Source organism: Ambystoma mexicanum, chromosome 1p (assembly GCF_040938575.1).
Source record: "Ambystoma mexicanum isolate Mex_15411 chromosome 1p, UKY_AmexF1_1, whole genome shotgun sequence".
NCBI classification, from domain to species: Eukaryota; Metazoa; Chordata; class Amphibia; order Caudata; family Ambystomatidae; genus Ambystoma; species Ambystoma mexicanum.
This window is the reverse complement of record NC_090921.1, coordinates 742,772,549-742,786,325: the sequence shown is the minus strand read 5'-3', so window position 1 is coordinate 742,786,325 and position 13,777 is coordinate 742,772,549. Positions and strand designations below refer to the sequence as shown.

The 13,777-nt window shown below is 47.3% G+C and overlaps 1 protein-coding gene across 2 annotated transcripts in view; it reads left to right on the top strand.

Annotated features, from left to right (window-relative positions):
• Positions 1 to 13,777, top strand: part of LOC138580052 (methanethiol oxidase-like) — a 489,426-nt gene that overhangs the window by 117,834 nt on the left and 357,815 nt on the right. The gene's annotated exons all lie outside the window — the stretch shown is intronic.

The window sequence follows — 13,777 nt, the reverse complement described above, 5'->3', positions numbered from 1 at the left end:
AGTGGTAAGGATCTAGATAGAGAAATTCTTCCACTTTGAAAATGGAGGTCACTATGCTTGAGATATTATTATTAGGGTGTTTATTGAGCATCGACATGGCTTCGGGAAGCAACTGAGTGCTTTCCAATTGATAAGGGGAAGGATACAGTGATGGAAGCAGAGATACAAGGGAGCAGGGAGCTAACAATGGGGAAGGAGGAGGGCGCGCTATTTGGCAGCAAGTAATCTACAAGCAACCAGAGAAGGAAACATTAGGGAGCAGACCACGCAGTATAAGGTAGGATGGGGAGAGAAGGGTGTGTAGACATAGGGCTATGGAGGAGCCATAACTTGAAGAGGAGGGGTCTTGAGCACAGGGGTAGGGAGGATGTCATCTGCATGTGATGTGGCCTTAAGGAATGATAGGGTGGCATAGAAATCTTCCATAGTGAATGTCTTGATAGTTGTCCAGGTGTTTTTAGTTTTGCGAGATGGAATGTGTATTGAGCTGTCACATTTTGTTGTTGGATCATGCTGATCTTGTTGCTGAAGAAAGAGTTGATGTAATAGGATTTTGCAATAGAGTGTGGTACAGGTAGTGCGGGCAGAGGGTTGGTGCAGTACTAGGTGGCTTCAAAGAGGGCTCTGCTTTCATTATTGGTATTGGCTATGGTGTTCTGTTAGTAGTTGACATTGACAGCAGTGATCAGTTGTCTGCATGTAGAACAGAATTCCTTGAGCAGGGCAGGTTGGATGTGCTGCAGGATTTTCGCCAAGTCTATTTTGTTTTCTGATGGTTTGTTTTTTTAAGTTGAATTCTTGCCTGCTCCAGGGTGCAGAAGGTTTAGGCTTGTGGGTGCATTGTTTCACTAAGGCATAGTGGTGTATGTTTGTTTTGAGGGTGGTGTTGAGTTCTTGGACAAGCAAGCCGCATTCCTGGTTCATTAGAGGGGTAGCAGCCCATCTGAGGTGGAGTTTGGTGAGGTCTTCCATGAGAGCCTTGCACTGGGAAGTTCTTGAATGATCTGAAGACTTGTTCGCTGGGATTCACTGGGGCGCTATGACTTATGTCAAAGAGGATTACCAGATGGTCCGACCAGTAGAGTGGAATTGGAGAGCCGTGATTAAAGTTGGGAAGGCCAGTGATGATGAGGGTGAGAATATTACCTTTCCTGTAAATTCAGTCTTTTGTGTGCTGTGTGTGAGAAACCTGAAGGTGTCTCACCCGCTAGTCCCTGGGGATCTGTAATCTAGGTGGCCAGGACACAGCCATCGCTTTTGGATCCAGTTCCTGAGGGTGCACCAGTGCTGGTGGATCACCTGGGTAAGGGGTCTTCGGGGAGTGGAAGTGGGACACCGGATGGCAAGATGCGGTGTCCCCTTCCCTGTAACACCCTTACCCCATCCTACCAAGTAGGATACTTAGGAACTCAAACCACCCCGCCCCCTTTCCCAACATGAAAATTTCATCATGGACAGCTCACTACAAGAGAAAACGGACTAACAGCTGAGCCGTATTACTGACATGTCTCAATATAATGGTCATGCAGGGTCAGGCAATTACTGCTGACCATTACACACACCTGACTTCCATTACACTTCCCCACACGTATAAAAGGCAGAGCCCGAAAGCGCACTCTGAGCAAGGCAAAGTACACGAGGAAGCAGCAGTACCAAGATGGCAAGTTTAATTCAAGGAGAAAGACAGCAAAACCAAAGAAGATTGCAAGGAGGGAAGTGCCCTTGACCTTTTCAATGAAAGACTGTTACTTTCATGATCCTTCAAGAATAGGAAATGTAAGACCAGGAATCAAGGCTGAAAAATCCTGTATTGTGTGTTGGAAGTATACATAGTCAAGGAGGGGAGAATCGTTTGCCACTGTGGTACTGTCCTTGGCTCCTACAACAAAGCAGCGCCAGAGAAGCCAGCACAGCCGGTGAGTTGGGGAGACTGATACCAGACTGGTCTGTGTTGAAGCCAAGGTTGCAAGCGGCAACACTGTATAGTGAAACGGAAGAAAACAGTGTATGAAGCGTATGTGGCAAGCGACGCGAACACAATTAAACAGCAGATGAGTTATTGAATTTTGAAGCCAAGATACGATACCGTAGATTGAGCACGTGTGTGCTCATTCAAAAGTCTCTGTTAGGTATCCAACAGAAAGGTGGCAAATGTGAAGAGTGATAAAGAATTGTGAAATCGAAGTGGTCCTGCATTGGGTCAAGCAAAACCCTGTGCACATTCGAATGTCTTCAATAGTTGATTCAAGATGAAGTTGGTCTGAGCCTGGCGGAGGGCGATCAGCCAAGAGCTTTTGGTTAAAGCAAGTTTGTGTAAAGGTGTATTGGAAATTGGAATTAGACCGAGCCTGGCGGAGGGAGGCTAATTGAACATTGTGTTAAAAGGGATCTGAGCATGACTGAGGGGGATCCGAGATCTGAGCCCGACTGAGGGGGATCTGAGCCCAACTTAGGGGCATCTGGGGTGAACCGTGAGTCACCCGAGAAAGAATATCCTATGAGAAATTGGATGCATAAATAATTTACAAACGTTGTGTTCAGAGGAACTGAGCCCGGATGAGGGGGATTCGAGGTCAATAGTGAATCGCCTAAGAAATTGAGTACTTGTGAAAATCTAAAAGAGGAAGAGAAGGTACTGTTTTCATTTTTGCATCAGGCCCTCTGAATGAAGAGACTTTGAAAGGCAAAGAGACTTGGGCATGGAAGGCCCTGATGCTAATGATTGAAATGTATCTTTGTGCTAGAGAAGCCAGAGAATGTGCTGAGCTCAAGTGTACCGCATTGTCCCATGCTGAAAACGTGGGGAAGGGAGGCCAACAGCATGAACATCCTGACATATCATTTTGTGAACACTTCTTTCTTTTTCGTAACATTATTTCCCAAACTATTTGTATTTAGAGGTAAGGATTGGCAATAGGTTTATTAATATAGGCCCTTTTATTTTGACAAGACACTACTAGGACTGAGTAGGAATGCGTTATTATTATTTGATGTTAGCTTGTAGATGTGGCTGTGTCCATTAGGGAGAGCAGGAAGTGGCAGGAAATACTTCCAAAAGAGCCAATGCTGGCAACACCCAGTTGGGTGTATGGCCATGATTCCTTGTGAATGATGGCAAGGTCTCCACTGATCTTGTTTGGATGGTAACGTTGTAGAATTCTGCAGTCATTGGGGTGAGGACATCTAGGATATGGGTGGAGATGGACCTCATCCAGGTATCAGTAATGAAGATGGCATCCAAGATGTGGTGGGTGATGGGGTGGGTCTGTGGTGACATGGGTGATGTTGCTGCTATGCAGTGTCTATGATGTTGCTGGAGAGCAGCACGGTTGGCGATGAGTGATGATGGTAGAAATTAGCTGTTGGGAGAAAGGGGTGGGACACATATTCTAGTGTGCTTACCTGATATTACAGGAGTAGGGGTTCCCGTCCTGGATTCTTCTGGTATGAACAGGAATTGCTCTTATCTTCGTCAGCCCTTCTCTTCAGACACCTGGGGGTGAAACACCCTCGATTTAAGAGTTAAGAAAGGAAAGGAAGAGGCAGGCCTAAGCGGATGGGTGGGGCATAAGTCACATGACCAAGATCCACTTGCACCTGATCCCCAACTGCAAAGTAAAAGAGGCGGGAGGGCTACTTAAATAGGGAAAAGGCTGGCAAAACAAGAAGGCACCAAAGAATTATCAGTGATTGACAGGTGTGTGGGGTTTTGGTGTCAGGAAACGCAGTGCTTTCCTTGAAAGGAGATGCCTCCCGGTAGCGCGGAAACGATGGCAGGTGCCATGGCGTTTGTCCCAGAGACAGTTATCAGTATGCACCTCATCTCCCAGCAGCCCTACCTGCAGATAACATCATCGTATCTCGCGCGCAATACGGAAGCAGCAGTTCATAGCTTCCCTGATGTTGCCGGGCGACGCGCCTTAACCGTCGCGTTCGCCCGGCAAGGTTGCTGTGCTTCTGTCATTACTTTCATTGCGCCCATTGATTTGCTGGATTTCTCGACCCTGTTTTGTTCCTTGGATTTGTTAATTGCTTCCTGCCCTTTTGCCTCGAAGCCTGAATCCCGCCCGATTCTATTTGATCTCCAGGTTCCTGACATACTGCTTCTCATTACGGACTACCTGCTTGCCTAACGTTTTACCTTCAGTTCCCTGCCTCTGTACACAGATCCGTACGGAATCACCTGCATTTGTGAACTCACACGTGTCTCTGGTGTTCCCCACCATTATCATACCTGGGGCTCCCCGTGTATTCTGTTTCTTAACACCCTCACAACGTTAAAGCCTGTTGACACTTTATTCTTTGTATGCACGGCACTCTTCATGCTTCATCCCTTTCTGCCTTGTCATTTCACCCTCGCTTCCAGCTCATCCCCTATTCATCAGCACACTGGATTCTTCTGCACAGAATGTTCATTCAGGAGTTCTTCGTGGTTTCTGCATTTTGGATTAATTCGATTTTGTGACTTTTTCCATTTCACACGGATTGGACTGGGAACTTTCTATGCTTCACTTGGGATTGCTGTGAACTGACATTCAATTTGGTCTTTATTAGTTTGCGCCCTCGTTCCGCCCGGGTCAGGTCATCATCATCAGCACACCTCTCTCAGAAGGATCCAGCACTACAACTGGCATGTCCTTTACGCCATCCAAAGGCCAAACGCAGCATACGTAGGTATCCAGCCTTTTATGGACCACAGGTAAGCGTTGGGGAGTGTATTATGGGTGGAGTGTTATTTTCTGTTATTTCATAACATGACCTGTGTGCCTATATGTTTTCTACCCTTTAAGCTCTGTTACCTTTTCGGCCTTTTCACCTGAGCCCCTGGTCAGAACGGTTGTTTCTATCCTGCAGACCGTGCTCTCAGGGGGAAAGTCTCTCCCTGAAGGAGCCCCCTGACGTTTTCGGACGTCAGGGGATACGTCGTGGGATCCAGTTCCCGACATTAGGTCACATGACCAAGATCCACTTTCACAGGACACAGGAGCTACCCAAGCTCAGTATGCACAAATGTGGAAAGAAGACTCTGTTTTTTCTTCAGTACAGCTTGATATTAGGAATTAGGGCTGCTTGTCAGCAGCAGTGCGGAGAGAAGCCAGCCTTCTGCAGCACTGCACATTTATGAAGAGGAAGACAGACACAATGGACTCTTTAAATATATGGCACACAACTGCAGTAGTAGTCTAGAGATAAAAGAGGCAGTCAGGATGTAGTTAAACTGCTGTATTATGTGTTATACCTTTGGCGCTTGTAAAAGGCACTAGTGCGAAAACCCAGCGTGGTGTCCCGCAAGGTTCCATCCTCACTCCAATCATCATCAATCTATACATGGGACCCTTGGGAACAATCCTAAACTGCCCCAACACTACATCCATTGGAATGATGACAACACACAGCTGTACCCTAAGGTCACCTGCCCCCAGGACATTCTTGCATCTGCGAATGCATAGCCACCATTTAAACATGGATTACAAAACAAACATCAAGAGATAATCCATCCTCAATGGCCTTCCCCACCAAACAACTCCTATAACAATGGCTTAATGCCATGCATGTGGAAGGATTCACGTCGCAGATGTGAAAGTCAGCCAAATCCTTGAGCTTCATTGTTGACACAAGAATTTCCCTCCGAAAGCACATAGCTAAAAAGGTGTAAACTGCATGGCTACATAGCTCCATACTCTGCAAAATCAACCCTTCATTCCCCACATGTCTACTACACATGCTGGTCCAAGCTCTCGCGATCTCACGTCAGTGGGGGAACGTCCTCCGTACTGGCCTTTTAGCCAAGCATCTGGCCCCCCTCAAGGCAGCTCACCACGCAACGGCCTATCTCAATACAGGCGCCTGCAAATGTTCTCCTATCTCTCCTACAATGTGCAAGCATCACTAGCTCTCCCACACCCCCCAATCAGGATCATATTCAAGACTGCATGTATCACCTACAACGTAGTCTTAATGGAACGCCAACATACTTGGCGGCTAAGCTCCATACTTCTGGAGGGTCTTGTGCCTCACGTAGCAACATCTGCTGAATGCTGCTGCCTCGCATGTGTTTGATTCCTTGCGTTGTATCCCGCTGCTCACATGTCTTAGTACAGCGGTCACTCTCTGTCTGAGGCTGTGTATTGATGTCTGGTCCTGAGGGAGCTCAGTCATTACCTTCCGGTCTCTCAAGCATGGCAGCACTGCGCTCCTTCCTTATATGGCTCTGGTGCTATCCCCCTCCCTCCAATGCCGTCTTCTGTGTCTCACAAATCAAAGCCCAGCTAATTTCTGTTTCACTCCCGAGCCATCTCAGACCTTCTGGGCAGTTCCGGTTCTGCACGGTAAGAGGAAGAGTTGTGACTGCTTTGCAGGAGGCATCAAGGGCAAATTAATACTATTGGAGGAGGCAGCTCTGTACAGCTGCAGATCCTGTGGCCACCATCATAATAGCTGCACTCTTGCTCCATCTTCAGGGCTCACAGCACTAGGATCTGCAGTCATCTGCCTTTTTCTGATGGTGCTAATATGTCAAATGTTTCTTCCATGTATATGAGCTGGATTGTGGTGTCCCTGCCGCTGCAGGAACTTTGTATGTGTCTGAGCAGAGATCAAACTAAACATTGTTACATGGCTGTGCCGCTAGTTATACCGCTTGCTGTGAAGTGTCTTATTTAGCTCAATGGCATTCCCAGGCTATATGATTGGTAGTGAGTCAAGGTGTCCTCATGGATCGCTCTCATGTCTGCCCATGCCATTCCTGATTGGCACATCTGGTCCTGTTTTTTTTATTGTGTTCTGTGCCTGGCAGTTCTACATTACAAATGGGAAAGGGAAACTAAAAGTTTCAGAATGCAAGGCATTAAACCAGGATTGAATGTCCTACTCACGCAGGGCATGGTGAAACTTGGGACCTCTGCCTCATTCAGTCATATGTGGTGGTATAGCCAAATCGTTTGTTCATGATGGGTTCCCAAACCTCTTCCTGCTCTGATCCAAATGTGTGCACAGTTGGGTATGTGGTAGGGAAACATGCAGTGGAGGGTTGTGATGATATTCATTTGTGAGGTGGTGTAGTTCCATGTACATACACGTCAGCCATGCTCAGCATTGTTGATATCCCTCCAACGTGCATGCCAGGTTGGTTTGAGCCAGGATCCTAGAGCCATAGGTTGATCTGTGGAATGGCATACATTTGTGCGTAAAGAGCTGGTCCACGTCTGACCATCTGCACATTGATGCAGTGCTGCATGTGCCATTTGCAGGAAAACTGCTCTCTTGATCTAGCTGATACAATGGCTGTGTGGAATTGTGAGGATGGTCCTTCAATCACCTTAACCCAAACAGGCCCACCACTTACGAAGTGAGTACACGATTGTATGTAAAGCAAGTTTATTGTACAAAGATCCGGTTAGATGGTGTTGCAGGAGCAACCTAACCCAAGTCTCAACAATACGACATAAGTTAATATCTTTTATACAGTTTTGCAACAGTTAAAACACTCCCAAATACTTTATTGCAGTTCACCCCCCAAATACGATTTGGTAAAAACCTCTTCAAAGAAATCTGATATTTTCCCAATTCCGACATTTTCATTGGCCAGCTTTATCTCAGTAATTATCTTCAGATTATATTTATAACATAGGAACGCCATAATTCAGAAACACAGCACCCAGGTCCCGACGGTGAAGTGGAAGCAATCGGCACAACCGATCCAGTATTAGTATGAAGCAGCAGAGGCTTACGAAGCCGAAATTATGTCATCCTGGGCCTCCTAAGCAAACACTCCACAGAGCTCTACATGCCGTCCTCATGGATTACCTAATTAAAGAGGACGGCCTAACTCAAGAAGAGGACCGTTTTGAATAACAGGGAACAGATTTCCGCTCCACAGTGCAGGACGGTTACAAAAGGCCAGCTCAAGTCAAGAAGAACACAAATTAGACTGACTGAGTGAAAATAAGAAATGTTTGGGTTAAGAGTGTGAAACCCAATTTGGGTGCAGGTGAAGACTTTAGACTCTAATAAAGAGGGTTGTAGACTGGAAGGCTCTTAGCAGCATAGAGCTGTATAAACCTGACAAACGCATATGTTTGCAGGCTGTCCCACTGTAGACAACTGAAAGGACTTTAAAACCCCTGATGAAGTTATGATATGATATGATATGATATGATATGGTATTTGTAACGCGCCTATACACAAGTGTTTCAAGGCGCGACGAGGCGGGGAGGGAGGAAAACAAGGGGAAGACGGACAAGCGATCCTACTAGGCCAGGTGTCATTCAGATCGTGCAAGTGCAGAGGTAAGGGGAAAAGGAGGAAGTGCAGGGGGAGGAGGAGGGGGGAAAAGTGCAGTACAAGGTAAGTGGCGTAATAAAATAATAAATGATAAATAATAAATAAAAAGGGCCAGCTGGTGGCAAGTGCGAGGTAAGTGCAGAGCAAGTGCTGGGTAGGGGGCTGTAGGGATACAGTGACAGTCCCACAGTGCAGGGGGAGCCAGGGGGGCAGTGCAAGTGGAGAGTGGCTGGGCCCTGGACCGAGGTCGCTGAGAGTGGCCCAGATGCAGGTTAAGTGTAGAATTCAGTGGGGAGTTGAGCAGGTTTAGCAGGGGAGAGGGAGAGAGAAGGCAGAAGCGAAGAGGAAGGTTTTGAGGTGCTTCCGGAACCGGAGATGGATCTCCTCAAGTTTCAGGGAGGCAGGCAGGCTGTTCCAGAGGGAGGCCCCTGCTGCGGAGAGAGATCTACCCCCAGCACGTTGCTTCGAGAAGCGGCTGACCATGAGGGAGTTAGAGATGGATGAGCGAAGGGCTCGTGAGGGAAGATATTTAGGAAGGGAGAGTTGAAGGTATTTAGGCCCCAGGCCCCAGAAGGCCTTGTGGACAATGCAGAGGGTTTTGAACTTAATCCTCGCAGCCACTGGGAGCCAGTGAAGAGATTTCAGTCCTGGAGAGATACGGTCCCTGGGCTTGAGGCCAAGGACAAGTCTCGCAGTTCTGTTCTGGATAAGTTGCAGAGGGCGGAGAGTGGAGGCAGGGAGATTAAGATAGAGGCTGTTACAGTAGTCCAGCCTTGAGAGAACCAGGGCTCGGGAGACAGTGAGCTTCTGGGGGAAGGAGAGGAAGGGAAGAATACCTCTGAGGAGGTGCAGCTGGTAGTGTGATTTCTTAGAGACATCAGATATATGAGGAGAGAAGGAGAGTGTGGAGTCGAAGATGACCCCGAGGTTTTTAGCCTTGCAGGTAGGGGCAGGGAGGGGGCCAAGGGAGGCCGGCCAGAGAGCTGCAGGGAAGGAGGGAGTGGGTGCGCCGATGAGTAGAATCTCAGTCTTACTGGCGTTAAGGCAGAGGTCATTGGCGGCACACCATTCCTGGATAGCAGACAGACAGTCGGAGATGAGGGAAGGAGAGGAGGAGGCCGAGGGTAGCCTGGAAATGAGCTGGGTATCGTCCGCATAGCACTGGAAGTGGGGGCAGAGGGCGGCGATGCGGTGGGCAAGGAGTGCCAGATACTGGTTGAAAAGCCAGGGAGAGAGGTTGGATCCCTGGGGGACACCACAGGTGGAGAAAAAGATGTCAGAGAGGAAGGAGCCCATTTGGACCTGGGAGGGTCGACCGGAAAGGAAAGAGGTCAGCCATGCCAGAGCCTGACCAGTGATACCCAGGTGATCACGGAGACGGTTGAGCAGGATGGCATGGTTGACAGTGTCAAAGGCAGAGGAGAGATCGAGCAGAATGAGAACACAGGGAGTGTTGGAATCGAGGTTCAGGAGCAGGTCCTCGCGGATGTTCAGGAGAGCAGTTTCCGTGCTTCTGGCCGCTCTGAAGCCGGATTGATGGTCATGAAGATTACCAACAGATTCAGCATGGAGGTTAAGCTGGGAGATGGCCAGTTTCTCCAGGAGCTTGCCCAGGAAGGGAGTAATGGAGATTGGGCGATAGTTGGCCGGGCAGGAGGGGTCGGAAGTTCCATGGATTCAATCTTATGCAAGGGAACGAAACATGTTGGGTATATGAAATAGCTTCAGATCTTTTAGATATCTCACGCTTGTTGTTTAATTTGCAGATTTAGAGTGAATAGGTTCACTATTTTAGGCTTACATTTGCACGGTAACACTTGACTGTTGCACTCTGTACTTTATAGTCCTAGCTACGGCTTGGATTTTTTAATTGATTTGTGTCTATCTGTCATATGCAAAGATGTTTTTCGTCATTGTATGTTACAGTACTTTCAGAAGAATTTGGTGGTGATATATATGTATTCATAATTTATGTATAAATAAACAGATAAGAGATTTACTTTGAATAGTATTGTTCTCTTTGGAATTGCCTACGCTAGCAATCCAGGAAGTACAAGGGAGAGGGGAAAACAGGGCAGCGATGCTCTGAGTAAGTGAAGCCAGAGCAGAGCGGCTCTGGGTAGTGCAAGGAGAATGAGGGACTGTATGGTTACAGTTACAGCCCCTAAGTGTGTGGTAAGCCTGGAGGCAGTGCAAGGGTGACTGATCAAGAAAGAGCCTGGTACCCAGTGAGACTCTGAGGGTAGCCAAGCAAACAGTCGGTACAGCTGGGGGTACACTTTCACTCACCCCACTTCCGTCAAAGAGGACCCCACTCCAAAAAGACTCAGACGGTTGGTCAAGTCATCCATTTATTCAATTTCAGCATTCGCGAATGGGCATGACTTCCAGCACATTCAAGACTGCGCTGGAGTGAGCTAATAAGCATTAGGTCTGCATGGTTTATATACATTTTCAAATATCATTGGTTCCAATCTCTAGAACGTGCACAGAAAAGGAGTTTACATAAGCATTAGCAGTTAGTCACGTAATCTTCCTCCCCCCATCCCTCCTTCGTGCAGAAGAGTTCCTCGTAAACACATTCCTGGGGTGAGCAGATAAGCTTGCAACTGCACAATCATTACACCTTCTCTGCATCTCAGGGTCCCTCTTCGGGGAATTCACTTGTGCTGTTCATGACTATCGTGTATCTGTACTGCCAGGACTTCACCACCCTCTGCCCTTCCCTTCTTCTTGGAATTCGACATCTGATTAACAAGAAAACAAACTTTGCAACACTGCCTAGTCGCACGCAATCACCTTTTTCTACTCTGAGGATCTACAGGATTCATATTGCTACAACATGTGCAAGCCCTTACTAATTTTTGTACCCACAGAGCAGACCGGCATTTTAGGTAGGTCAGCAGGGGAGGGAGAGAGAGAGCAAGCAGAGGAAAAGAGGAACGTTTTGAGCTGCTTCCTGAACTTCAGGTGGTCAAGCTCAAGTTTGAGAGGGGCAGGAAGGCCATTCCAGAGGGAGGCACTTGCAGAGGAGAGAGATCTACCCCCACTCTCTGCCTGGAAAAGCGTCCAACCCTTACAGAGTTGGAGGTAGCTGAGCATAGAGCTTGAGAAGGAAGGTATTTTGGAAGAGAGCGTTGGATGTAGTGCATGCCCCGGCACCAGAAAGCCTTGTGGACAATGCAAAGGGTCTTGAACTTGATTCTTGCAGCCCCTGGGAGCGATTTCAGGGCTGGAGAGATACTGCCCCTCGGCTTGAGGCCAAGGATAATTCTCGCAGTCCTGTTCTGGATTAGTTGCAGAGGGCGGAGAGTAGAGGAAGGCAGATTGAGAAAGAGGCTGTTGCAGTAGTCCATCCTAGATAGAACCAGCGCTCTGGAGACAGTGAGCTTCTGAGGGAAAATGAGAAAGAGAAGAGCCCTTTGAGGAGGTGCTGCTGGTAGTGGGACTTCTTGGTGACGTCCGAGATGTGAATAGAGAAAGAGAGAGTGGAGTCGTAGATGACACCAAGGTTTTTTTTCTTGAAGGAAGGCGAAGGAAGAGGGCCAAGGGGGGTGGCCAGAGTGAGAGAGGGAAAGCAGGGGCAGGGATCCCAATGTGAAAGATCTCTGTCTTACTGGACTTAAGGCAGAGATTGTTGGAGGTGCACCAATCCTGAATTGTGAATAGACAGTCAGAAATGAGCGAGAGAGGAGAGGAGGCTGAGGGGAGCCTGAAGGACAGCTAAGTGTCATTCGTAAAACACTGAAAGTTAGAGGAGAAGGTAGAGATCAGGTGGGCCAAAGGGGCCAAGTAGAGGTTGAAAAACCATGGTGAGAGGATAGAGCCCTGGGGAACGCCACAGGTAGAGAAAGAGATGGCAGAGAGAAAGGGACCAAGTTGGACCTGGGAGGGGAGGTCCAAGAGGAAGGAGGTCAGGCACTTCAGGCCCTGATCCGTGATGCCCCGGTTTTCACAGAGTCGATTCATCAGGATGGCGTGGTTGACCGAGTCGAAAGCAGAGGAAAGATCGAGGATGAGGACAGAAGGACGAAAGCAGCACTGTGTTCTGTAACATGTAATGAGTGTTTGGTAGGATTTACGAAACAGCAACTTGGTCATTTCACGGATGACTTGGTAGGTAAAACATTTGCAATATATCACCCAATAAAATGCATAACTGTAGGCAAAATTACATTTTCCACCTAAGTATAAACAGGCAAAACAGTATGCCACATCATGCACAGTAACATCTTCACCAAAGGATTTAAAAATGTAAATGCTACCAAACACTTATTACATGTTGCAGAAAACAGTGCTACTTTCGTGAAATAGCTGGAAAGAAAACCTTGTAATATCCATGGGCGGAAAAGCATCAAATTTACTGTCTGTTCATGATAAACCACATTCTGAGTCAGGATTGCTGCCTGTAAATCTTGAAGTTTGGGAAAGGGGGTGTACGTAGAGTATCGGTACCGAAAGATCTTGGCTTCAGCACGACCCTGAAAAGAAACTAGAAGTTACTAGCGGATTGGGGGGTTGAGGGTTCCAACAGCCAATAAAAAGAGAGCTTCTAAAGAAGATAATCAGCATGATCTACAGCGACCCACTCACAGTCTCCCTTGGATTACTGTGATTTTATTGAATGAAAAGTTAGAGAATAAAATGTTAACAAATCATAAATAATGAAAAAAAGATCGTTATTTTCGTGTTTGTTCTAGCCCCCGCTGCCTTCTGTTTAAAACCCCACCCCAAACCCTCCCCACCAGATTTAACCCCTTACCCCACCACCACATATATTTGTTAAACACAATTTTGGTATTCTTCAGTATTTTTTATTCGTTCAATGTTCATTCTCTATTTTATATTCGGTAACATCACTGGATACCTCTCCCTCAGACTCAACTTTAAGGATTTTGAGAAGTGGCACCATATGAACCTTCACAGAAGGTCTCCATTCCCCTCAAAAAAGGAGTTTAAAAATGTTGCTGCCCCCCACAAAGCCTTTATAAGGGGCCCTCCAAAATGGAGAGGAAGGACATAGTGGTGGATTGAAGATATGGAGTTAGCAAAGGTTACTACACCAAAATAAAATTAAAACCCTTAGACGTTTACTGTAGATCAAAAAGAGGGTTGATCTAGAGATCCCGGACAGATGTAGCTCCTCCTGTCCCCTTCTGCTCAATGTAAAGGTGCTCCAAGAACAGAAAGTGAGCCTTCGACTTAAAATAAACCCCATCGGGAAATTACCCAGTTGTAGGAACCCCAGGCCATTTATGTCTCAGAAACACGAGTTCCAGGCCTACAGGATATCAGTCTACATGGTAGATCCATCCTGAAATAGGAGAAGAAGGAAGGAAGGAAGGAAGGAAGGAAGGAAGGAAGGAAGGAAGGAAGGAAGGAAGGAAGGAAGGAAGGAAGGAAGGAAGGAAGGAAGGAAGGAAGGTAGGAAGGAAGGAAGGAAGGAAGGAAGGAAGGAAGGAAGGAAGGAAGGAAGGAAGGAAGGAAGGAAGGA